The sequence below is a fragment of the Engystomops pustulosus genome, chromosome 1 (genome assembly GCF_040894005.1).
Source record: "Engystomops pustulosus chromosome 1, aEngPut4.maternal, whole genome shotgun sequence".
Classification (NCBI taxonomy): Eukaryota; Metazoa; Chordata; class Amphibia; order Anura; family Leptodactylidae; genus Engystomops; species Engystomops pustulosus.
The window spans coordinates 204,829,298-204,853,516 of NC_092411.1; the positions used below are offsets into that span (position 1 = coordinate 204,829,298).

The 24,219-nt window shown below is 37.7% G+C and overlaps 11 non-coding genes across 11 annotated transcripts; all 11 read left to right on the plus strand.

The window, feature by feature from the left end:
* The first annotated feature begins 4,665 nt into the window (after window positions 1-4,665).
* Window positions 4,666-4,738, plus strand: TRNAF-GAA (transfer RNA phenylalanine (anticodon GAA)). The gene has a single exon. It is a non-coding gene; the product is annotated as a tRNA-Phe (tRNA).
* A 2,443-nt stretch (window positions 4,739-7,181) lies between these two features.
* TRNAF-GAA (transfer RNA phenylalanine (anticodon GAA)) lies at window positions 7,182-7,254 on the plus strand. The gene has a single exon. It is a non-coding gene; the product is annotated as a tRNA-Phe (tRNA).
* A 1,185-nt stretch (window positions 7,255-8,439) lies between these two features.
* On the plus strand, window positions 8,440-8,512 carry TRNAF-GAA (transfer RNA phenylalanine (anticodon GAA)). Its single transcript has one exon. It is a non-coding gene; the product is annotated as a tRNA-Phe (tRNA).
* A 1,185-nt stretch (window positions 8,513-9,697) lies between these two features.
* On the plus strand, window positions 9,698-9,770 carry TRNAF-GAA (transfer RNA phenylalanine (anticodon GAA)). The gene has a single exon. It is a non-coding gene; the product is annotated as a tRNA-Phe (tRNA).
* Window positions 9,771-10,955: 1,185 nt separating this feature from the next.
* TRNAF-GAA (transfer RNA phenylalanine (anticodon GAA)) lies at window positions 10,956-11,028 on the plus strand. Its single transcript has one exon. It is a non-coding gene; the product is annotated as a tRNA-Phe (tRNA).
* Window positions 11,029-13,471: 2,443 nt separating this feature from the next.
* On the plus strand, window positions 13,472-13,544 carry TRNAF-GAA (transfer RNA phenylalanine (anticodon GAA)). The gene has a single exon. It is a non-coding gene; the product is annotated as a tRNA-Phe (tRNA).
* A 1,185-nt stretch (window positions 13,545-14,729) lies between these two features.
* On the plus strand, window positions 14,730-14,802 carry TRNAF-GAA (transfer RNA phenylalanine (anticodon GAA)). The gene has a single exon. It is a non-coding gene; the product is annotated as a tRNA-Phe (tRNA).
* Window positions 14,803-19,754: 4,952 nt separating this feature from the next.
* Window positions 19,755-19,827, plus strand: TRNAF-GAA (transfer RNA phenylalanine (anticodon GAA)). Its single transcript has one exon. It is a non-coding gene; the product is annotated as a tRNA-Phe (tRNA).
* Window positions 19,828-21,258: 1,431 nt separating this feature from the next.
* Window positions 21,259-21,331, plus strand: TRNAF-GAA (transfer RNA phenylalanine (anticodon GAA)). The gene has a single exon. It is a non-coding gene; the product is annotated as a tRNA-Phe (tRNA).
* Window positions 21,332-23,527: 2,196 nt separating this feature from the next.
* On the plus strand, window positions 23,528-23,600 carry TRNAS-GGA (transfer RNA serine (anticodon GGA)). Its single transcript has one exon. It is a non-coding gene; the product is annotated as a tRNA-Ser (tRNA).
* Window positions 23,601-23,773: 173 nt separating this feature from the next.
* On the plus strand, window positions 23,774-23,846 carry TRNAF-GAA (transfer RNA phenylalanine (anticodon GAA)). Its single transcript has one exon. It is a non-coding gene; the product is annotated as a tRNA-Phe (tRNA).
* Window positions 23,847-24,219: the final 373 nt, after the last annotated feature.

A 24,219-nucleotide genomic window follows, 5' to 3' on the forward strand; every position in this document is an offset into this window, starting at 1 on the left:
GACTGAAGATCTAAAGGTCCCTGGTTCGATCCCGGTTTTCGGCACGTTCTTCTTTGGATATAAAACAACTGATAACTATTTTGGAAGTCTCCTTTTTCTTTCGTAAATTGATAGGGATGCTCCCCATTCAGGAAAGTACATGATTAAAAGTACCCATTTCTAAATCCATCCCAAAACGTTTTCAGTAGGCTTTAAAACCACCAGCAAGGACTGATGCACTTAAAATCTCAACATCCCTACTTGAAATCCAATATTGGATATGCTTGGTAACCAAAACAATGTGATTGATGAAAGTTTAAAAAGTCTTTCGGTTTTGTTTTGTTTTTTCTTAGTCTATTAGATTTTCCATGCTGCCTGAAAATTGCCAGATTGTTCAAAATGTCCTGAGAAAAATATAGAACATAATTCAATTGAAAACAAAACGTTTTCTCAGAGGCTCAAATGGCTTGGTTGGCAGAGCATTAGGCTTAAGGTCCCTGTTTAGTTTCTGGGTTTTGGAAAGGTTCATATTAAATGTATTGTAACTTTGTGAAATTTCGTTCACGATGGAATGTCTTCAAATTCTTCAAAGGGAGATCATCTTTTCACTCTCGTGAATCTAAAATAGTTCAGTGTAAAGAGCTTTACACTGAAGATCTTAAAGTATCTGGCACATCTCCAGGTTTTGCAATGGTCTCGCTGAAGCTCTACAGGTCCTTGCTCAGTATGCAGAGCTTTACACTGAAGATCTTGAAGTACCTGGCTCATCTCTAGGTTTTGCCATGGTCTCGCTGAAGCTCTAAAGGTCCTTGCTTCAATGTTAAGCTTTATCTTGCTAGTATATTGATACTTATCAACTAATTTAAATAAATGTAGCTTCCTGTGAACTAATTGGAAATTTTCTTGTGCTGGAGAGGACTCTGGTTTGTAATGCAGTTGGATTTCTATGCTGTTGTTGTGTCTTCAATTTTTTAAAAAAGTGTCCCCGCTTACTGTAAGAGGAGGCAGAAATAGCTCAGTTGGGAGAGCGTTAGACTGAAGATCTAAAGGTCCCTGGTTCGATCCCGGGTTTCGGCATCTTTCCACACCATATAAATGTACAAAAATACAACACAACACGTTTAAAAAATTTACTTCCGGTTTGGAAATTTTTGTTATTCTTGTAATTGTATTCACAATGTCTTTGCATTTCTATGATGTGGAACATCTTCAAATTCCCAAAACAGTGACCTCCACAACTAGCAGCACAGGCCGAAATAGCTCAGTTGGGAGAGCGTTAGACTGAAGATCTAAAGGTCCCTGGTTCGATCCCGGTTTTCGGCACGTTCTTCTTTGGATATAAAACAACTGATAACTATTTTGGAAGTCTCCTTTTTCTTTCGTAAATTGATAGGGATGCTCCCCATTCAGGAAAGTACATGATTAAAAGTACCCATTTCTAAATCCATCCCAAAACGTTTTCAGTAGGCTTTAAAACCACCAGCAAGGACTGATGCACTTAAAATCTCAACATCCCTACTTGAAATCCAATATTGGATATGCTTGGTAACCAAAACAATGTGATTGATGAAAGTTTAAAAAGTCTTTCGGTTTTGTTTTGTTTTTTCTTAGTCTATTAGATTTTCCATGCTGCCTGAAAATTGCCAGATTGTTCAAAATGTCCTGAGAAAAATATAGAACATAATTCAATTGAAAACAAAACGTTTTCTCAGAGGCTCAAATGGCTTGGTTGGCAGAGCATTAGGCTTAAGGTCCCTGTTTAGTTTCTGGGTTTTGGAAAGGTTCATATTAAATGTATTGTAACTTTGTGAAATTTAGTTCACGATGGAATGTCTTCAAATTCTTTAAAGGGAGATCATCTTTTCACTCTCGTGAAGCTAAAATAGTTCAGTGTGGAGAGCTTTACACTGAAGATCTTGAAGTATCTGGCACATCTCTAGGTTTTGCAATGGTCTCGCTGAAGCTCTACAGGTCCTTGCTCAGTATGCAGAGCTTTACACTGAAGATCTTGAAGTACCTGGCTCATCCCTAGGTTTTGCCATGGTCTCGCTGAAGCTCTAAAGGTCCTTGCTTCAATGTTAAGCTTTATCTTGATAGTATATTGATACTTATCAACTAATTTAAATAAATGTAGCTTCCTGTGAAGTAATTGGAAATTTTCTTGTGCTGGAGAGGACTCTGGTTTGTAATGCAGTTGGATTTCTATGCTGTTGTTGTGTCTTCAATTTTTTAAAAAAGTGTCCCCGCTTACTGTAAGAGGAGGCCGAAATAGCTCAGTTGGGAGAGCGTTAGACTGAAGATCTAAAGGTCCCTGGTTCAATCCCGGGTTTCGGCATCTTTCCACACCATATAAATGTACAAAAATACAACACAACACGTTTAAAAAATTTACTTCCGGTTTGGAAATTTTTGTTATTCTTGTAATTGTATTCACAATGTCTTTGCATTTCTATGATGTGGAACATCTTCAAATTCCCAAAACAGTGACCTCCACAACTAGCAGCACAGGCCGAAATAGCTCAGTTGGGAGAGCGTTAGACTGAAGATCTAAAGGTCCCTGGTTCGATCCCGGGTTTTGGCATGTTCTTCTTTGGATATAAAACAACCGATAACTATTTTGGAAGTCTCCTTTTTCTTTCGTAAATTGATAGGGATGCTCCTCATTCAGGAAAGTACATGATTAAAAGTACCCATTTCTAAATCCATCCCAAAACGTTTTCAGTAGGCTTTAAAACCACCAGCAAGGACTGATGCACTGAAAATCTCAACATCCCTACTTGAAATCCAATATTGGATATGCTTGGTAACCAAAACAATGTGATTGATGAAAGTTTAAAAAGTCTTTCGGTTTTGTTTTGTTTTTTCTTAGTCTATTAGAATTTCCATGCTGCCTGAAAATTGCCAGATTGTTCAAAATGTCCTGAGAAAAATATAGAACATAATTCAATTGAAAACAAAACGTTTGTTCAGAGGCTCAAATGGCTTGGTTGGCAGAGCATTAGGCTTAAGGTCCCTGTTTAGTTTCTGGGTTTTGGAAAGGTTCATATTAAATGTATTGTAACTTTGTGAAATTTAGTTCACGATGGAATGTCTTCAAATTCTTCAAAGGGAGATCATCTTTTCACTCTCGTGAAGCTAAAATAGTTCTGTGTGGAGAGCTTTACACTGAAGATCTTGAAGTACCTGGCTCATCTCTAGGTTTTGCCATGGTCTCGCTGAAGCTCTAAAGGTCCTTGCTTCAATGTTAAGCTTTATCTTGCTAGTATATTGATACTTATCAACTAATTTAAAGAAATGTAGCTTCCTGTGAAGCAATTGGAAATTTTCTTGTGCTGGAGAGGACTCTGGTTTGTAATGCAGTTGGATTTCTATGCTGTTGTTGTGTCTTCAATTTTTTAAAAAAGTGTCCCCGCTTACTGTAAGAGGAGGCAGAAATAGCTCAGTTGGGAGAGCGTTAGACTGAAGATCTAAAGGTCCCTGGTTCGATCCCGGGTTTCGGCATCTTTTCACACCATATAAATGTACAAAAATACAACACAACACGTTTAAAAAATTTACTTCCGGTTTGGAAATTTTTGTTATTCTTGTAATTGTATTCACAATGTCTTTGCATTTCTATGATGTGGAACATCTTCAAATTCCCAAAACAGTGACCTCCACAACTAGCAGCACAGGCCGAAATAGCTCAGTTGGGAGAGCGTTAGACTGAAGATCTAAAGGTCCCTGGTTCGATCCCGGTTTTCAGCACGTTCTTCTTTGGATATAAAACAGCTGATAACTATTTTGGAAGTCTCCTTTTTCTTTCGTAAATTGATAGGGATGCTCCCCATTCAGGAAAGTACATGATTAAAAGTACCCATTTCTAAATCCATCCCAAAACGTTTTCAGTAGGCTTTAAAACCACCAGCAAGGACTGATGCACTTAAAATCTCAACATCCCTACTTGAAATCCAATATTGGATATGCTTGGTAACCAAAACAATGTGATTGATGAAAGTTTAAAAAGTCTTTCGGTTTTGTTTTGTTTTTTCTTAGTCTATTAGAATTTCCATGCTGCCTGAAAATTGCCAGATTGTTCAAAATGTCCTGAGAAAAATATAGAACATAATTCAATTGAAAACAAAACGTTTTCTCAGAGGCTCAAATGGCTTGGTTGGCAGAGCATTAGGCTTAAGGTCCCTGTTTAGTTTCTGGGTTTTGGAAAGGTTCATATTAAATGTATTGTAACTTTGTGAAATTTCGTTCACGATGGAATGTCTTCAAATTCTTCAAAGGGAGATCATCTTTTCACTCTCGTGAATCTAAAATAGTTCAGTGTAAAGAGCTTTACACTGAAGATCTTGAAATATCTGGCACATCTCTAGGTTTTGCAATGGTCTCGCTGAAGCTCTACAGGTCCTTGCTCAGTATGCAGAGCTTTACACTGAAGATCTTGAAGTACCTGGCTCATCTCTAGGTTTTGCCATGGTCTCGCTGAAGCTCTAAAGGTCGTTGCTTCAATGTTAAGCTTTATCTTGCTAGTATATTGATACTTATCAACTAATTTAAATAAATGTAGCTTCCTGTGAAGTAATTGGAAATTTTCTTGTGCTGGAGAGGACTCTGGTTTGTAATGCAGTTGGATTTCTATGCTGTTGTTGTGTCTTCAATTTTTTTAAAAAGTGTCCACGCTTACTGTTAGAGGAGGCCGAAATAGCTCAGTTGGGAGAGCGTTAGACTGAAGATCTAAAGGTCCCTGGTTCGATCCCGGGTTTCGGCATCTTTTCACACCATATAAATGTACAAAAATACAACACAACACGTTTAAAAAATTTACTTCCAGTTTGGAAATTTTTGTTATTCTTGTAATTGTATTCACAATGTCTTTGCATTTCTATGATGTGGAACATCTTCAAATTCCCAAAACAGTGACCTCCACAACTAGCAGCACAGGCCGAAATAGCTCAGTTGGGAGAGCGTTAGACTGAAGATCTAAAGGTCCCTGGTTCGATCCCGGGTTTTGGCATGTTCTTCTTTGGATATAAAACAACCGATAACTATTTTGGAAGTCTCCTTTTTCTTTCGTAAATTGATAGGGATGCTCCTCATTCAGGCAAGTACATGATTAAAAGTACCCATTTCTAAATCCATCCCAAAACGTTTTCAGTAGGCTTTAAAACCACCAGCAAGGACTGATGCACTGAAAATCTCAACATCCCTACTTGAAATCCAATATTGGATATGCTTGGTAACCAAAACAATGTGATTGATGAAAGTTTAAAAAGTATTTCGGTTTTGTTTTGTTTTTTCTTAGTCTATTAGAATTTCCATGCTGCCTGAAAATTGCCAGATTGTTCAAAATGTCCTGAGAAAAATATAGAACATAATTCAATTGAAAACAAAACGTTTGTTCAGAGGCTCAAATGGCTTGGTTGGCAGAGCATTAGGCTTAAGGTCCCTGTTTAGTTTCTGGGTTTTGGAAAGGTTCATATTAAATGTATTGTAACTTTGTGAAATTTAGTTCACGATGGAATGTCTTCAAATTCTTCAAAGGGAGATCATCTTTTCACTCTCGTGAAGCTAAAATAGTTCTGTGTGGAGAGCTTTACACTGAAGATCTTGAAGTATCTGGCACATCTCTAGGTTTTGCAATGGTCTCGCTGAAGCTCTACAGGTCCTTGCTCGGTATGCAGAGCTTTACACTGAAGATCTTGAAGTACCTGGCTCATCTCTAGGTTTTGCCATGGTCTCGCTGAAGCTCTAAAGGTCCTTGCTTCAATGTTAAGCTTTATCTTGCTAGTATATTGATACTTATCAACTAATTTAAAGAAATGTAGCTTCCTGTGAAGTAATTGGAAATTTTCTTGTGCTGGAGAGGACTCTGGTTTGTAATGCAGTTGGATTTCTATGCTGTTGTTGTGTCTTCAATTTTTTAAAAAAGTGTCCCCGCTTACTGTAAGAGGAGGCAGAAATAGCTCAGTTGGGAGAGCGTTAGACTGAAGATCTAAAGGTCCCTGGTTCGATCCCGGGTTTCGGCATCTTTTCACACCATATAAATGTACAAAAATACAACACAACACGTTTAAAAAATTTACTTCCGGTTTGGAAATTTTTGTTATTCTTGTAATTGTATTCACAATGTCTTTGCATTTCTATGATGTGGAACATCTTCAAATTCCCAAAACAGTGACCTCCACAACTAGCAGCACAGGCCGAAATAGCTCAGTTGGGAGAGCGTTAGACTGAAGATCTAAAGGTCCCTGGTTCGATCCCGGTTTTCAGCACGTTCTTCTTTGGATATAAAACAACTGATAACTATTTTGGAAGTCTCCTTTTTCTTTCGTAAATTGATAGGGATGCTCCCCATTCAGGAAAGTACATGATTAAAAGTACCCATTTCTAAATCCATCCCAAAACGTTTTCAGTAGGCTTTAAAACCACCAGCAAGGACTGATGCACTTAAAATCTCAACATCCCTACTTGAAATCCAATATTGGATATGCTTGGTAACCAAAACAATGTGATTGATGAAAGTTTAAAAAGTCTTTCGGTTTTGTTTTGTTTTTTCTTAGTCTATTAGAATTTCCATGCTGCCTGAAAATTGCCAGATTGTTCAAAATGTCCTGAGAAAAATATAGAACATAATTCAATTGAAAACAAAACGTTTTCTCAGAGGCTCAAATGGCTTGGTTGGCAGAGCATTAGGCTTAAGGTCCCTGTTTAGTTTCTGGGTTTTGGAAAGGTTCATATTAAATGTATTGTAACTTTGTGAAATTTCGTTCACGATGGAATGTCTTCAAATTCTTCAAAGGGAGATCATCTTTTCACTCTCGTGAATCTAAAATAGTTCAGTGTAAAGAGCTTTACACTGAAGATCTTGAAGTATCTGGCACATCTCTAGGTTTTGCAATGGTCTCGCTGAAGCTCTACAGGTCCTTGCTCAGTATGCAGAGCTTTACACTGAAGATCTTGAAGTACCTGGCTCATCTCTAGGTTTTGCCATTGTCTCGCTGAAGCTCTAAAGGTCCTTGCTTCAATGTTAAGCTTTATCTTGCTAGTATATTGATACTTATCAACTAATTTAAATAAATGTAGCTTCCTGTGAAGTAATTGGAAATTTTCTTGTGCTGGAGAGGACTCTGGTTTGTAATGCAGTTGGATTTCTATGCTGTTGTTGTGTCTTCAATTTTTTTAAAAAGTGTCCACGCTTACTGTTAGAGGAGGCCGAAATAGCTCAGTTGGGAGAGCGTTAGACTGAAGATCTAAAGGTCCCTGGTTCGATCCCGGGTTTCGGCATCTTTTCACACCATATAAATGTACAAAAATACAACACAACACGTTTAAAAAATTTACTTCCGGTTTGGAAATTTTTGTTATTCTTGTAATTGTATTCACAATGTCTTTGCATTTCTATGATGTGGAACATCTTCAAATTCCCAAAACAGTGACCTCCACAACTAGCAGCACAGGCCGAAATAGCTCAGTTGGGAGAGCGTTAGACTGAAGATCTAAAGGTCCCTGGTTCGATCCCGGTTTTCAGCACGTTCTTCTTTGGATATAAAACAGCTGATAACTATTTTGGAAGTCTCCTTTTTCTTTCGTAAATTGATAGGGATGCTCCCCATTCAGGAAAGTACATGATTAAAAGTACCCATTTCTAAATCCATCCCAAAACGTTTTCAGTAGGCTTTAAAACCACCAGCAAGGACTGATGCACTTAAAATCTCAACATCCCTACTTGAAATCCAATATTGGATATGCTTGGTAACCAAAACAATGTGATTGATGAAAGTTTAAAAAGTCTTTCGGTTTTGTTTTGTTTTTTCTTAGTCTATTAGAATTTCCATGCTGCCTGAAAATTGCCAGATTGTTCAAAATGTCCTGAGAAAAATATAGAACATAATTCAATTGAAAACAAAACGTTTTCTCAGAGGCTCAAATGGCTTGGTTGGCAGAGCATTAGGCTTAAGGTCCCTGTTTAGTTTCTGGGTTTTGGAAAGGTTCATATTAAATGTATTGTAACTTTGTGAAATTTCGTTCACGATGGAATGTCTTCAAATTCTTCAAAGGGAGATCATCTTTTCACTCTCGTGAATCTAAAATAGTTCAGTGTAAAGAGCTTTACACTGAAGATCTTGAAATATCTGGCACATCTCTAGGTTTTGCAATGGTCTCGCTGAAGCTCTACAGGTCCTTGCTCAGTATGCAGAGCTTTACACTGAAGATCTTGAAGTACCTGGCTCATCTCTAGGTTTTGCCATGGTCTCGCTGAAGCTCTAAAGGTCGTTGCTTCAATGTTAAGCTTTATCTTGCTAGTATATTGATACTTATCAACTAATTTAAATAAATGTAGCTTCCTGTGAAGTAATTGGAAATTTTCTTGTGCTGGAGAGGACTCTGGTTTGTAATGCAGTTGGATTTCTATGCTGTTGTTGTGTCTTCAATTTTTTTAAAAAGTGTCCACGCTTACTGTTAGAGGAGGCCGAAATAGCTCAGTTGGGAGAGCGTTAGACTGAAGATCTAAAGGTCCCTGGTTCGATCCCGGGTTTCGGCATCTTTTCACACCATATAAATGTACAAAAATACAACACAACACGTTTAAAAAATTTACTTCCAGTTTGGAAATTTTTGTTATTCTTGTAATTGTATTCACAATGTCTTTGCATTTCTATGATGTGGAACATCTTCAAATTCCCAAAACAGTGACCTCCACAACTAGCAGCACAGGCCGAAATAGCTCAGTTGGGAGAGCGTTAGACTGAAGATCTAAAGGTCCCTGGTTCGATCCCGGGTTTTGGCATGTTCTTCTTTGGATATAAAACAACCGATAACTATTTTGGAAGTCTCCTTTTTCTTTCGTAAATTGATAGGGATGCTCCTCATTCAGGCAAGTACATGATTAAAAGTACCCATTTCTAAATCCATCCCAAAACGTTTTCAGTAGGCTTTAAAACCACCAGCAAGGACTGATGCACTGAAAATCTCAACATCCCTACTTGAAATCCAATATTGGATATGCTTGGTAACCAAAACAATGTGATTGATGAAAGTTTAAAAAGTCTTTCGGTTTTGTTTTGTTTTTTCTTAGTCTATTAGAATTTCCATGCTGCCTGAAAATTGCCAGATTGTTCAAAATGTCCTGAGAAAAATATAGAACATAATTCAATTGAAAACAAAACGTTTGTTCAGAGGCTCAAATGGCTTGGTTGGCAGAGCATTAGGCTTAAGGTCCCTGTTTAGTTTCTGGGTTTTGGAAAGGTTCATATTAAATGTATTGTAACTTTGTGAAATTTAGTTCACGATGGAATGTCTTCAAATTCTTCAAAGGGAGATCATCTTTTCACTCTCGTGAAGCTAAAATAGTTCTGTGTGGAGAGCTTTACACTGAAGATCTTGAAGTATCTGGCACATCTCTAGGTTTTGCAATGGTCTCGCTGAAGCTCTACAGGTCCTTGCTCGGTATGCAGAGCTTTACACTGAAGATCTTGAAGTACCTGGCTCATCTCTAGGTTTTGCCATGGTCTCGCTGAAGCTCTAAAGGTCCTTGCTTCAATGTTAAGCTTTATCTTGCTAGTATATTGATACTTATCAACTAATTTAAAGAAATGTAGCTTCCTGTGAAGTAATTGGAAATTTTCTTGTGCTGGAGAGGACTCTGGTTTGTAATGCAGTTGGATTTCTATGCTGTTGTTGTGTCTTCAATTTTTTAAAAAAGTGTCCCCGCTTACTGTAAGAGGAGGCCGAAATAGCTCAGTTGGGAGAGCGTTAGACTGAAGATCTAAAGGTCCCTGGTTCGATCCCGGGTTTCGGCATCTTTTCACACCATATAAATGTACAAAAATACAACACAACACGTTTAAAAAATTTACTTCCGGTTTGGAAATTTTTGTTATTCTTGTAATTGTATTCACAATGTCTTTGCATTTCTATGATGTGGAACATCTTCAAATTCCCAAAACAGTGACCTCCACAACTAGCAGCACAGGCCGAAATAGCTCAGTTGGGAGAGCGTTAGACTGAAGATCTAAAGGTCCCTGGTTCGATCCCGGTTTTCAGCACGTTCTTCTTTGGATATAAAACAACTGATAACTATTTTGGAAGTCTCCTTTTTCTTTCGTAAATTGATAGGGATGCTCCCCATTCAGGAAAGTACATGATTAAAAGTACCCATTTCTAAATCCATCCCAAAACGTTTTCAGTAGGCTTTAAAACCACCAGCAAGGACTGATGCACTTAAAATCTCAACATCCCTACTTGAAATCCAATATTGGATATGCTTGGTAACCAAAACAATGTGATTGATGAAAGTTTAAAAAGTCTTTCGGTTTTGTTTTGTTTTTTCTTAGTCTATTAGAATTTCCATGCTGCCTGAAAATTGACAGATTGTTCAAATTGTCCTGAGAAAAATATAGAACATAATTCAATTGAAAACAAAACGTTTTCTCAGAGGCTCAAATGGCTTGGTTGGCAGAGCATTAGGCTTAAGGTCCCTGTTTAGTTTCTGGGTTTTGGAAAGGTTCATATTAAATGTATTGTAACTTTGTGAAATTTCGTTCACGATGGAATGTCTTCAAATTCTTCAAAGGGAGATCATCTTTTCACTCTCGTGAATCTAAAATAGTTCAGTGTAAAGAGCTTTACACTGAAGATCTTGAAGTATCTGGCACATCTCTAGGTTTTGCAATGGTCTCGCTGAAGCTCTACAGGTCCTTGCTCAGTATGCAGAGCTTTACACTGAAGATCTTGAAGTACCTGGCTCATCTCTAGGTTTTGCCATTGTCTCGCTGAAGCTCTAAAGGTCCTTGCTTCAATGTTAAGCTTTATCTTGCTAGTATATTGATACTTATCAACTAATTTAAATAAATGTAGCTTCCTGTGAAGTAATTGGAAATTTTCTTGTGCTGGAGAGGACTCTGGTTTGTAATGCAGTTGGATTTCTATGCTGTTGTTGTGTCTTCAATTTTTTTAAAAAGTGTCCACGCTTACTGTTAGAGGAGGCCGAAATAGCTCAGTTGGGAGAGCGTTAGACTGAAGATCTAAAGGTCCCTGGTTCGATCCCGGGTTTCGGCATCTTTTCACACCATATAAATGTACAAAAATACAACACAACACGTTTAAAAAATATACTTCCAGTTTGGAAATTTTTGTTATTCTTGTAATTGTATTCACAATGTCTTTGCATTTCTATGATGTGGAACATCTTCAAATTCCCAAAACAGTGACCTCCACATCTAGCAGCACAGGCCAAAATAGCTCAGTTGGGAGAGCGTTAGACTGAAGATCTAAAGGTCCCTGGTTCAATCCCGGGTTTCGGCATGTTCTTCTTTGGATACAAAACAACCGATAACTATTTTGGAAGTCTCCTTTTTCTTTCGTTAATTGATAGGGATGCTCCTCATTCAGGCAAGTACATGATTAAAAGTACCCATTTCTAAATCCATCCCAAAATGTTTTCAGTAGGCTTTAAAACCACCAGCAAGGACAGATGCACTGAAAATCTCAACATCCCTACTTGAAATCCAATATTGGATATGCTTGGTAACCAAAACAATGTGATTGATGTAAGTTTAAAAAGTCTTTCGGTTTTGTTTTGTTTTTTCTTAGTCTATTAGAATTTCCATGCTGCCTGAAAATTGCCAGATTGTTCAAAATGTCCTGAGAAAAATATAGAACATAATTCAATTGAAAACAAAACGTTTTCTCAGAGGCTCAAATGGCTTGGTTGGCAGAGCATTAGGCTTAAGGTCCCTGTTTAGTTTCTGGGTTTTGGAAAGGTTCATATTAAATGTATTGTAACTTTGTGAAATTTAGTTCACGATGGAATGTCTTCAAATTCTTCAAAGGGAGATCATCTTTTCACTCTCGTGAAGCTAAAATAGTTCAGTGTGGAGAGCTTTACACTGAAGATCTTGAAGTATCTGGCACATCTCTAGGTTTTGCAATGGTCTCGCTGAAGCTCTACAGGTCCTTGCTCGGTATGCAGAGCTTTACACTGAAGATCTTGAAGTACCTGGCTCATCTCTAGGTTTTGCCATGGTCTCGCTGAAGCTCTAAAGGTCCTTGCTTCAATGTTAAGCTTTATCTTGCTAGTATATTGATACTTATCAACTAATTTAAATAAATGTAGCTTCCTGTGAAGTAATTGGAAATTTTCTTGTGCTGGAGAGGACTCTGGTTTGTAATGCAGTTGGATTTCTATGCTGTTGTTGTGTCTTCAATTTTTTAAAAAAGTGTCCCCGCTTACTGTAAGAGGAGGCAGAAATAGCTCAGTTGGGAGAGCGTTAGACTGAAGATCTAAAGGTCCCTGGTTCGATCCCGGGTTTCGGCATCTTTTCACACCATATAAATGTACAAAAATACAACACAACACGTTTAAAAAATTTACTTCCGGTTTGGAAATTTTTGTTATTCTTGTAATTGTATTCACAATGTCTTTGCATTTCTATGATGTGGAACATCTTCAAATTCCCAAAACAGTGACCTCCACAACGAGCAGCACAGGCCGAAATAGCTCAGTTGGGAGAGCGTTAGACTGAAGCTCTAAAGGTCCCTGGTTCGATCCCGGTTTTCGACACGTTCTTCTTTGGATATAAAACAACTGATAACTATTTTGGAAGTCTCCTTTTTCTTTCGTAAATTGATAGGGATGCTCCCCATTCAGGAAAGTACATGATTAAAAGTACCCATTTCTAAATCCATCCCAAAACGTTTTCAGTAGGCTTTAAAACCACCAGCAAGGACTGATGCACTTAAAATCTCAACATCCCTACTTGAAATCCAATATTGGATATGCTTGGTAACCAAAACAATGTGATTGATGAAAGTTTAAAAAGTCTTTCGGTTTTGTTTTGTTTTTTCTTAGTCTATTAGAATTTCCATGCTGCCTGAAAATTGCCAGATTGTTCAAAATGTCCTGAGAAAAATATAGAACATAATTCAATTGAAAACAAAACGTTTTCTCAGAGGCTCAAATGGCTTGGTTGGCAGAGCATTAGGCTTAAGGTCCCTGTTTAGTTTCTGGGTTTTGGAAAGGTTCATATTAAATGTATTGTAACTTTGTGAAATTTAGTTCACGATGGAATGTCTTCAAATTCTTCAAAGGGAGATCATCTTTTCACTCTCGTGAATCTAAAATAGTTCAGTGTAAAGAGCTTTACACTGAAGATCTTGAAGTATCTGGCACATCTCTAGGTTTTGCAATGGTCTCGCTGAAGCTCTACAGGTCCTTGCTCAGTATGCAGAGCTTTACACTGAAGATCTTGAAGTACCTGGCTCATCTCTAGGTTTTGCCATGGTCTCGCTGAAGCTCTAAAGGTCCTTGCTTCAATGTTAAGCTTTATCTTGCTAGTATATTGATACTTATCAACTAATTTAAATAAATGTAGCTTCCTGTGAAGTAATTGGAAATTTTCTTGTGCTGGAGAGGACTCTGGTTTGTAATGCAGTTGGATTTCTATGCTGTTGTTGTGTCTTCAATTTTTTTAAAAAGTGTCCACGCTTAATGTTAGAGGAGGCCGAAATAGCTCAGTTGGGAGAGCGTTAGACTGAAGATCTAAAGGTCCCTGGTTCGATCCCGGGTTTCGGCATCTTTTCACACCATATAAATGTACAAAAATACAACACAACACATTTAAAAAATTTACTTCCGGTTTGGAAATTTTTGTTATTCTTGTAATTGTATTCACAATGTCTTTGCATTTCTATGATGTGGAACATCTTCAAATTCCCAAAACAGTGACCTCCACAACTAGCAGCACAGGCCGAAATAGCTCAGTTGGGAGAGCGTTAGACTGAAGATCTAAAGGTCCCTGGTTCAATCCCGGGTTTCGGCACGTTCTTTTTTGGATATAAAACAACTGATAACTATTTTGGAAATCTCCTTTTTCTTTCGTAAATTGATAGGGATGCTCCTCATTCAGGAAAGTACATGATTAAAAGTACCCATTTCTAAATCCATCCCAAAACGTTTTCAGTAGGCTTTAAAACCACCAGCAAGGACTGATGCACTGAAAATCTCAACATCCCTACTTGAAATCCAATATTGGATATGCTTGGTAACCAAAACAATGTGATTGATGAAAGTTTAAAAAGTCTTTCGGTTTTGTTTTGTTTTTTCTTAGTCTATTAGAATTTCCATGCTGCCTGAAAATTGCCAGATTGTTCAAATTGTCCTGAGAAAAATATAGAACATAATTCAATTGAAAACAAAACGTTTTCTCAGAGGCTCAAATGGCTTGGTTGGCAGAGCATTAGGCTTAAGGTCCCTGTTTAGTTTCTGGGTTTTGGAAAGGTTCATATTAAATGTATTGTAACTTTGTGAAATTTAGTTCACGATGGAATGTCTTCAAATTCTTCAAAGGGAGATCATCTTTTCACTCTCGTGAAGCTAAAATAGTTCTGTGTGGAGAGCTTTACACTGAAGATCTTGAAGTATCTGGCACATCTCTAGGTTTTGCAATGGTCTCGCTGAAGCTCTACAGGTCCTTGCTCGGTATGCAGAGCTTTACACTGAAGATCTTGAAGTACCTGGCTCATCTCTAGGTTTTGCCATGGTCTCGCTGAAGCTCTAAAGGTCCTTGCTTCAATGTTAAGCTTTATCTTGCTAGTATATTGATACTTATCAACTAATTTAAATAAATGTAGCTTCCTGTGAAGTAATTGGAAATTTTCTTGTGCTGGAGAGGACTCTGGTTTGTAATGCAGTTGGATTTCTATGCTGTTGTTGTGTCTTCAATTTTTTAAAAAAGTGTCCCCGCTTACTGTAAGAGGAGGCCGAAATAGCTCAGTTGGGAGAGCGTTAGACTGAAGATCTAAAGGTCCCTGGTTCGATCCCGGGTTTCGGCATCTTTTCACACCATATAAATGTACAAAAATACAACACAACACGTTTAAAAAATTTACTTCCGGTTTGGAAATTTTTGTTATTCTTGTAATTGTATTCACAATGTCTTTGCATTTCTATGATGTGGAACATCTTCAAATTCCCAAAACAGTGACCTTCACAACTAGCAGCACAGGCCAAAATAGCTCAGTTGGGAGAGCGTTAGACTGAAGATCTAAAGGTCCCTGGTTCAATCCCGGGTTTCGGCATGTTCTTCTTTGGATACAAAACAACCGATAACTATTTTGGAAGTCTCCTTTTTCTTTCGTTAATTGATAGGGATGCTCCTCATTCAGGCAAGTACATGATTAAAAGTACCCATTTCTAAATCCATCCCAAAACGTTTTCAGTAGGCTTTAAAACCACCAGCAAGGACAGATGCACTGAAAATCTCAACATCCCTACTTGAAATCCAATATTGGATATGCTTGGTAACCAAAACAATGTGATTGATGTAAGTTTAAAAAGTCTTTCGGTTTTGTTTTGTTTTTTCTTAGTCTATTAGAATTTCCATGCTGCCTGAAAATTGCCAGATTGTTCAAAATGTCCTGAGAAAAATATAGAACATAATTCAATTGAAAACAAAACGTTTTCTCAGAGGCTCAAATGGCTTGGTTGGCAGAGCATTAGGCTTAAGGTCCCTGTTTAGTTTCTGGGTTTTGGAAAGGTTCATATTAAATGTATTGTAACTTTGCGAAATTTAGTTCACGATGGAATGTCTTCAAATTCTTCAAAGGGAGATCATCTTTTCACTCTTGTGAAGCTAAAATAGTTCAGTGTAAAGAGCTTTACACTGAAGATCTTGAAGTATCTGGCACATCTCTAGGTTTTGCAATGGTCTCGCTGAAGCTCTACAGGTCCTTGCTCGGTATGCAGAGCTTTACACTGAAGATCTTGAAGTACCTGGCTCATCTCTAGGTTTTGCCATGGTCTCGCTGAAGCTCTAAAGGTCCTTGCTTCAATGTTAAGCTTTATCTTGCTAGTATATTGATACTTATCAACTAATTTAAATAAATGTAGCTTCCTGTGAAGTAATTGGAAATTTTCTTGTGCTGGAGAGGACTCTGGTTTGTAATGCAGTTGGATTTCTATGCTGTTGTTTTGTCTTCAATTTTTTAAAAAAGTGTCCCCGCTTACTGTAAGAGGAGGCAGAAATAGCTCAGTTGGGAGAGCGTTAGACTGAAGATCTAAAGGTCCCTGGTTCGATCCCGGGTTTCGGCATCTTTTCACACCATATAAATGTACAAAAATACAACACAACACGTTTAAAAAATTTACTTCCGGTTTGGAAATTTTTGTTATTCTTGTAATTGTATTCACAATGTCTTTGCATTTCTATGATGTGGAACATCTTCAAATTCCCAAAACAGTGACCTCCACAACTAGCAGCACAGGCCGAAATAGCTCAGTTGGGAGAGCGTTAGACTGAAGATCTAAAGGTCCCTGGTTCGATCCCGGTTTTCGGCACGTTCTTCTTTGGATTTAAAACAACTGATAACTTTTTTGGAAGTCTCCTTTTTCTTTCGTAAATTGATAGGGATGCTCCCCATTCAGGAAAGTACATGATTAAAAGTACCCATTTCTAAATCCATCCCAAAACGTTTTCAGTAGTTTTTAAAACCACCAGCAAGGACTGATGCACTTAAAATCTCAACATCCCTACTTGAAATCCAATATTGGATATGCTTGGTAACCAAAACAATGTGATTGATGAAAGTTTAAAAAGTCTTTCGGTTTTGTTTTGTTTTTTCTTAGTCTATTAGAATTTCCATGCTGCCTGAAAATTGCCAGATTGTTCAAAATGTCCTGAGAAAAATATAGAACATAATTCAATTGAAAACAAAACGTTTTCTCAGAGGCTCAAATGGCTTGGTTGGCAGAGCATTAGGCTTAAGGTCCCTGTTTAGTTTCTGGGTTTTGGAAAGGTTCATATTAAATGTATTGTAACTTTGTGAAATTTAGTTCACGATGGAATGTCTTCAAATTCTTCAAAGGGAGATCATCTTTTCACTCTCGTGAAGCTAAAATAGTTCAGTGTGGAGAGCTTTACACTGAAGAACTTGAAGTATCTGGCACATCTCTAGGTTTTGCAATGGTCTCGCTGAAGCTCTACAGGTCCTTGCTCAGTATGCAGAGCTTTACACTGAAGATCTTGAAGTACCTGGCTCATCTCTAGGTTTTGCCATGGTCTCGCTGAAGCTCTAAAGGTCCTTGCTTCAATGTTAAGCTTTATCTTGCTAGTATATTGATACTTATCAACTAATTTAAATAAATGTAGCTTCCTGTGAAGTAATTGGAAATTTTCTTGTGCTGGAGAGGACTCTGGTTTGTAATGCAGTTGGATTTCTATGCTGTTGTTGTGTCTTCAATTTTTTAAAAAAGTGTCCCCGCTTACTGTAAGAGGAGGCCGAAATAGCTCAGTTGGGAGAGCGTTAGATCTAAAGGTCCCTGGTTCGATCCCGGGTTTCGGCATCTTTTCACACCATATAAATGTACAAAAATACAACACAACACGTTTAAAAAATTTACTTCCGGTTTGGAAATTTTTGTTATTCTTGTAATTGTATTCACAATGTCTTTGCATTTCTATGATGTGGAACATCTTCAAATTCCCAAAACAGTGACCTCCACAACTAGCAGCACAGGCCAAAATAGCTCAGTTGGGAGAGCGTTAGACTGAAGATCTAAAGGTCCCTGGTTCAATCCCGGGTTTCGGCATGTTCTTCTTTGGATACAAAACAACCGATAACTATTTTGGAAGTCTCCTTTTTCTTTCGTTAATTGATAGGGATGCTCCTCATTCAGGCAAGTACATGATTAAAAGTACCCATTTCTAAATCCATCCCAAAACGTTTTCAGTAGGCTTTAAAACCACCAGCAAGGACAGATGCACTGAAAATCTCAACATCCCTACTTGAAATCCAATATTGGATATGCTTGGTAACCAAAACAATGTGATTGATGTAAGTTTAAAAAGTCTTTCGGTTTTGTTTTGTTTTTTCTTAGTCTATTAGAATTTCCATGCTGCCTGAAAATTGCCAGATTGTTCAAAATGTCCTGAGAAAAATATAGAACATAATTCAATTGAAAACAAAACGTTTTCTCAGAGGCTCAAATGGCTTGGTTGGCAGAGCATTAGGCTTAAGGTCCCTGTTTAGTTTCTGGGTTTTGGAAAGGTTCATATTAAATGTATTGTAACTTTGCGAAATTTAGTTCACGATGGAATGTCTTCAAATTCTTCAAAGGGAGATCATCTTTTCACTCTTGTGAAGCTAAAATAGTTCAGTGTAAAGAGCTTTACACTGAAGATCTTGAAGTATCTGGCACATCTCTAGGTTTTGCAATGGTCTCGCTGAAGCTCTACAGGTCCTTGCTCGGTATGCAGAGCTTTACACTGAAGATCTTGAAGTACCTGGCTCATCTCTAGGTTTTGCCATGGTCTCGCTGAAGCTCTAAAGGTCCTTGCTTCAATGTTAAGCTTTATCTTGCTAGTATATTGATACTTATCAACTAATTTAAATAAATGTAGCTTCCTGTGAAGTAATTGGAAATTTTCTTGTGCTGGAGAGGACTCTGGTTTGTAATGCAGTTGGATTTCTATGCTGTTGTTGTGTCTTCAATTTTTTAAAAAAGTGTCCCCGCTTACTGTAAGAGGAGGCAGAAATAGCTCAGTTGGGAGAGCGTTAGACTGAAGATCTAAAAGTCCCTGGTTCGATCCCGGGTTTCGGCATCTTTTCACACCATATAAATGTACAAAAATACAACACAACACGTTTAAAAAATTTACTTCCGGTTTGGAAATTTTTGTTATTCTTGTAATTGTATTCACAATGTCTTTGCATTTCTATGATGTGGAAAATCTTCAAATTCCCAAAACAGTGACCTCCACAACTAGCAGCACAGGCCGAAATAGCTCAGTTGGGAGAGCGTTAGACTGAAGATCTAAAGGTCCCTGGTTCGATCCTGGTTTTCGGCACGTTCTTCTTTGGATTTAAAACAACTGATAACTTTTTTGGAAGTCTCCTTTTTCTTTCGTAAATTGATAGGGATGCTCCCCATTCAGGAAAGTACATGATTAAAAGTACCCATTTCTAAATCCATCCCAAAACGTTTTCAGTAGGCTTTAAAACCACCAGCAAGGACTGATGCACTTAAAATCTCAACATCCCTACTTGAAATCCAATATTGGATATGCTTGGTAACCAAAACAATGTGATTGATGAAAGTTTAAAAAGTCTTTCGGTTTTGTTTTGTTTTTTCTTAGTCTATTAGAATTTCCATGCTGCCTGAAAATTGCCAGATTGTTCAAAATGTCCTGAGAAAAATATAGAACATAATTCAATTGAAAACAAAACGTTTTCTCAGAGGCTCAAATGGCTTGGTTGGCAGAGCATTAGGCTTAAGGTCCCTGTTTAGTTTCTGGGTTTTGGAAAGGTTCATATTAAATGTATTGTAACTTTGTGAAATTTAGTTCACGATGGAATGTCTTCAAATTCTTCAAAGGGAGATCATCTTTTCACTCTCGTGAATCTAAAATAGTTCAGTGTAAAGAGCTTTACACTGAAGATCTTGAAGTATCTGGCACATCTCTAGGTTTTGCAATGGTCTCGCTGAAGCTCTACAGGTCCTTGCTCAGTATGCAGAGCTTTACACTGAAGATCTTGAAGTACCTGGCTCATCTCTAGGTTTTGCCATGGTCTCGCTGAAGCTCTAAAGGTCCTTGCTTCAATGTTAAGCTTTATCTTGCTAGTATATTGATACTTATCAACTAATTTAAATAAATGTAGCTTCCTGTGAAGTAATTGGAAATTTTCTTGTGCTGGAGAGGACTCTGGTTTGTAATTCAGTTGGATTTCTATGCTGTTGTTGTGTCTTCAATTTTTTTAAAAAGTGTCCACGCTTACTGTTAGAGGAGGCCGAAATAGCTCAGTTGGGAGAGCGTTAGACTGAAGATCTAAAGGTCCCTGGTTCGATCCCGGGTTTCGGCATCTTTTCACACCATATAAATGTACAAAAATACAACACAACACGTTTAAAAAATTTACTTCCGGTTTGGAAATTTTTGTTATTCTTGTAATTGTATTCACAATGTCTTTGCATTTCTATGATGTGGAACATCTTCAAATTCCCAAAACAGTGACCTCCACAACTAGCAGCACAGGCCAAAATAGCTCAGTTGGGAGAGCGTTAGACTGAAGATCTAAAGGTCCCTGGTTCAATCCCGGGTTTCGGCATGTTCTTCTTTGGATACAAAACAACCGATAACTATTTTGGAAGTCTCCTTTTTCTTTCGTTAATTGATAGGGATGCTCCTCATTCAGGCAAGTACATGATTAAAAGTACCCATTTCTAAATCCATCCCAAAACGTTTTCAGTAGGCTTTAAAACCACCAGCAAGGACAGATGCACTGAAAATCTCAACATCCCTACTTGAAATCCAATATTGGATATGCTTGGTAACCAAAACAATGTGATTGATGTAAGTTTAAAAAGTCTTTCGGTTTTGTTTTGTTTTTTCTTAGTCTATTAGAATTTCCATGCTGCCTGAAAATTGCCAGATTGTTCAAAATGTCCTGAGAAAAATATAGAACATAATTCAATTGAAAACAAAACGTTTTCTCAGAGGCTCAAATGGCTTGGTTGGCAGAGCTTTAGGCTTAAGGTCCCTGTTTAGTTTCTGGGTTTTGGAAAGGTTCATATTAAATGTATTGTAACTTTGTGAAATTTAGTTCACGATGGAATGTCTTCAAATTCTTCAAAGGGAGATCATCTTTTCACTCTCGTGAAGCTAAAATAGTTCAGTGTGGAGAGCTTTACACTGAAGATCTTGAAGTATCTGGCACATCTCTAGGTTTTGCAATGGTCTCGCTGAAGGTCTACAGGTCCTTGCTCGGTATGCAGAGCTTTACACTGAAGATCTTGAAGTACCTGGCTCATCTCTAGGTTTTGCCATGGTCTCGCTGAAGCTCTAAAGGTCCTTGCTTCAATGTTAAGCTTTGTCTTGCTAGTATATTGATACTTATCAACTAATTTAAAGAAATGTAGCTTCCTGTGAAGTAATTGGAAATTTTCTTGTGCTGGAGAGGACTCTGGTTTGTAATGCAGTTGGATTTCTATGCTGTTGTTGTGTCTTCAATTTTTTAAAAAAGTGTCCCCGCTTACTGTAAGAGGAGGCAGAAATAGCTCAGTTGGGAGAGCGTTAAACTGAAGATCTAAAGGTCCCTGGTTCGATCCCGGGTTTCGGCATCTTTTCACACCATATAAATGTACAAAAATACAACACAACACGTTTAAAAAATTTACTTCCGGTTTGGAAATTTTTGTTATTCTTGTAATTGTATTCACAATGTCTTTGCATTTCTATGATGTGGAACATCTTCAAATTCCCAAAACAGTGACCTCCACAACTAGCAGCACAGGCCGAAATAGCTCAGTTGGGAGAGCGTTAGACTGAAGATCTAAAGGTCCCTGGTTCGATCCCGGGTTTCGGCATGTTCTTCTTTGGATGTAAAACAACCGATAACTATTTTGGAAGTCTCCTTTTTCTTTCGTAAATTGATAGGGATGCTCCTCATTCAGGAAAGTACATGATTAAAAGTACCCATTTCTAAATCCATCCCAAAACGTTTTCAGTAGGCTTTAAAACCACCAGCAAGGACTGATGCACTGAAAATCTCAACATCCCTACTTGAAATCCAATATTGGATATGCTTGGTAACCAAAACAATGTGATTGATGAAAGTTTAAAAAGTCTTTCGGTTTTGTTTTGTTTTTTCTTAGTCTATTAGAATTTCCACGCTGCCTGAAAACTGCCAGATTGTTCAAAATGTCCTGAGAAAAATATAGAACATAATTCAATTGAAAACAAAACGTTTTCTCAGAGGCTCAAATGGCTTGGTTGGCAGAGCATTAGGCTTAAGGTCCCTGTTTAGTTTCTGGGTTTTGGAAAGGTTCATATTAAATGTATTGTAACTTTGTGAAATTTAGTTCACGATGGAATGTCTTCAAATTCTTCAAAGGGAGATCATCTTTTAACTCTCGTGAAGCTAAAATAGTTCAGTGTAAAGAGCTTTACACTGAAGATCTTGAAGTATCTGGCACATCTCTAGGTTTTGCAATGGTCTCGCTGAAGCTCTACAGGTCCTTACTCAGTATGCAGAGCTTTACACTGAAGATCTTGAAGTACCTGGCTCATCTCTAGGTTTTGCCATGGTCTCGCTGAAGCTCTAAAGGTCCTTGCTTCAATGTTAAGCTTTATCTTGCTAGTATATTGATGCTTATCAACTAATTTAAATAAATGTAGCTTCCTGTGAAGTAATTGGAAATTTTCTTGTGCTGGAGAGGACTCTGGTTTGTAAGGCACTTGGATTTCTATGCTGTTGTTGTGTCTTCATTTTTTAAAAAAGTGTCCCCGCTTACTGTAAGAGGAGGCAGAAATAGCTCAGTTGGGAGAGCGTTAGACTGAAGATCTAAAGGTCCCTGGTTCGATCCTGGGTTTCGGCATCTTTTCACACCATATAAATGTACAAAAATACAACACAACACGTTTAAAAAATTTACTTCCGGTTTGGAAATTTTTGTTATTCTTGTAATTGTATTCACAATGTCTTTGCATTTCTATGATGTGGAACATCTTCAAATTCCCAAAACAGTGACCTCCACAACTAGCAGCACAGGCCGAAATAGCTCTGTTGGGAGAGCGTTAGACTGAAGATCTAAAGGTCCCAGGTTCGATCCCGGGTTTCGGCATGTTCTTCTTTGGATATAAAACAACCGATAACTATTTTGGAAGTCTCCTTTTTCTTTCGTAAATTGATAGGGATGCTCCTCATTCAGGAAAGTACATGATTAAAAGTACCCATTTCTAAATCCATCCCAAAACGTTTTCAGTAGGCTTTAAAACCACCAGCAAGGACTGATGCACTGAAAATCTCAACATCCCTACTTGAAATCCAATATTGGATATGCTTGGTAACCAAAACAATGTGATTGATGAAAGTTTAAAAAGTCTTTCGGTTTTGTTTTGTTTTTTCTTAGTCTATTAGAATTTCCATGCTGCCTGAAAATTGCCAGATTGTTCAAAATGTCCTGAGAAAAATATAGAACATAATTCAATTGAAAACAAAACGTTTTCTCAGAGGCTCAAATGGCTTGGTTGGCAGAGCATTAGGCTTAAGGTCCCTGTTTAGTTTCTGGGTTTTGGAAAGGTTCATATTAAATGTATTGTAACTTTGTGAAATTTAGTTCACGATGGAATGTGTTCAAATTCTTCAAAGGGAGATCATCTTTTCACTCTCGTGAAGCTAAAATAGTTCAGTGTAAAGAGCTTTACACTGAAGATCTTGAAGTATCTGGCACATCTCTAGGTTTTGCAATGGTCTCGCTGAAGCTCTACAGGTCCTTGCTCAGTATGCAGAGCTTTACACTGAAGATCTTGAAGTACCTGGCTCATCTCTAGGTTTTGCCATGGTCTCGCTGAAGCTCTAAAGGTCCTTGCTTCAATGTTAAGCTTTATCTTGCTAGTATATTGATACTTATCAACTAATTTAAAGAAATGTAGCTTCCTGTGAAGTAATTGGAAATTTTCTTGTGCTGGAGAGGACTCTGGTTTATAATGCAGTTGGATTTTTATGCTGTTGTTGTGTCTTCAATTTTTTAAAAAAGTGTCCCCGCTTACTGTAAGAGGAGGCAGAAATAGCTCAGTTGGGAGAGCGTTAGACTGGAGATCTAAAGGTCCCTGGTTCGATCCCGGGTTTCGGCATCTTTTCACACCATATAAATGTACAAAAATACAACACAACACGTTTAAAAAATTTACTTCCGGTTTGGAAATTTTTGTTATTCTTGTAATTGTATTCACAATGTCTTTGCATTTCTATGATGTGGAACATCTTCAAATTCCCAAAACAGTGACCTCCACAACTAGCAGCACAGGCCGAAATAGCTCAGTTGGGAGAGCGTTAGACTGAAGATCTAAAGGTCCCTGGTTCGATCCCGGGTTTCGGCATGTTCTTCTTTGGATATAAAACAACCGATAACTATTTTGGAAGTCTCCTTTTTCTTTCGTAAATTGATAGGGATGCTCCTCATTCAGGAAAGTACATGATTAAAAGTACCCATTTCTAAATCCATCCCAAAACGTTTTCAGTAGGCTTTAAAACCACCAGCAAGGACTGATGCACTGAAAATCTCAACATCCCTACTTGAAATCCAATATTGGATATGCTTGGTAACCAAAACAATGTGATTGATGAAAGTTTAAAAAGTCTTTCGGTTTTGTTTTGTTTTTTCTTAGTCTATTAGAATTTCCATGCTGCCTGAAAATTGCCAGATTGTTCAAAATGTCCTGAGAAAAATATAGAACATAATTCAATTGAAAA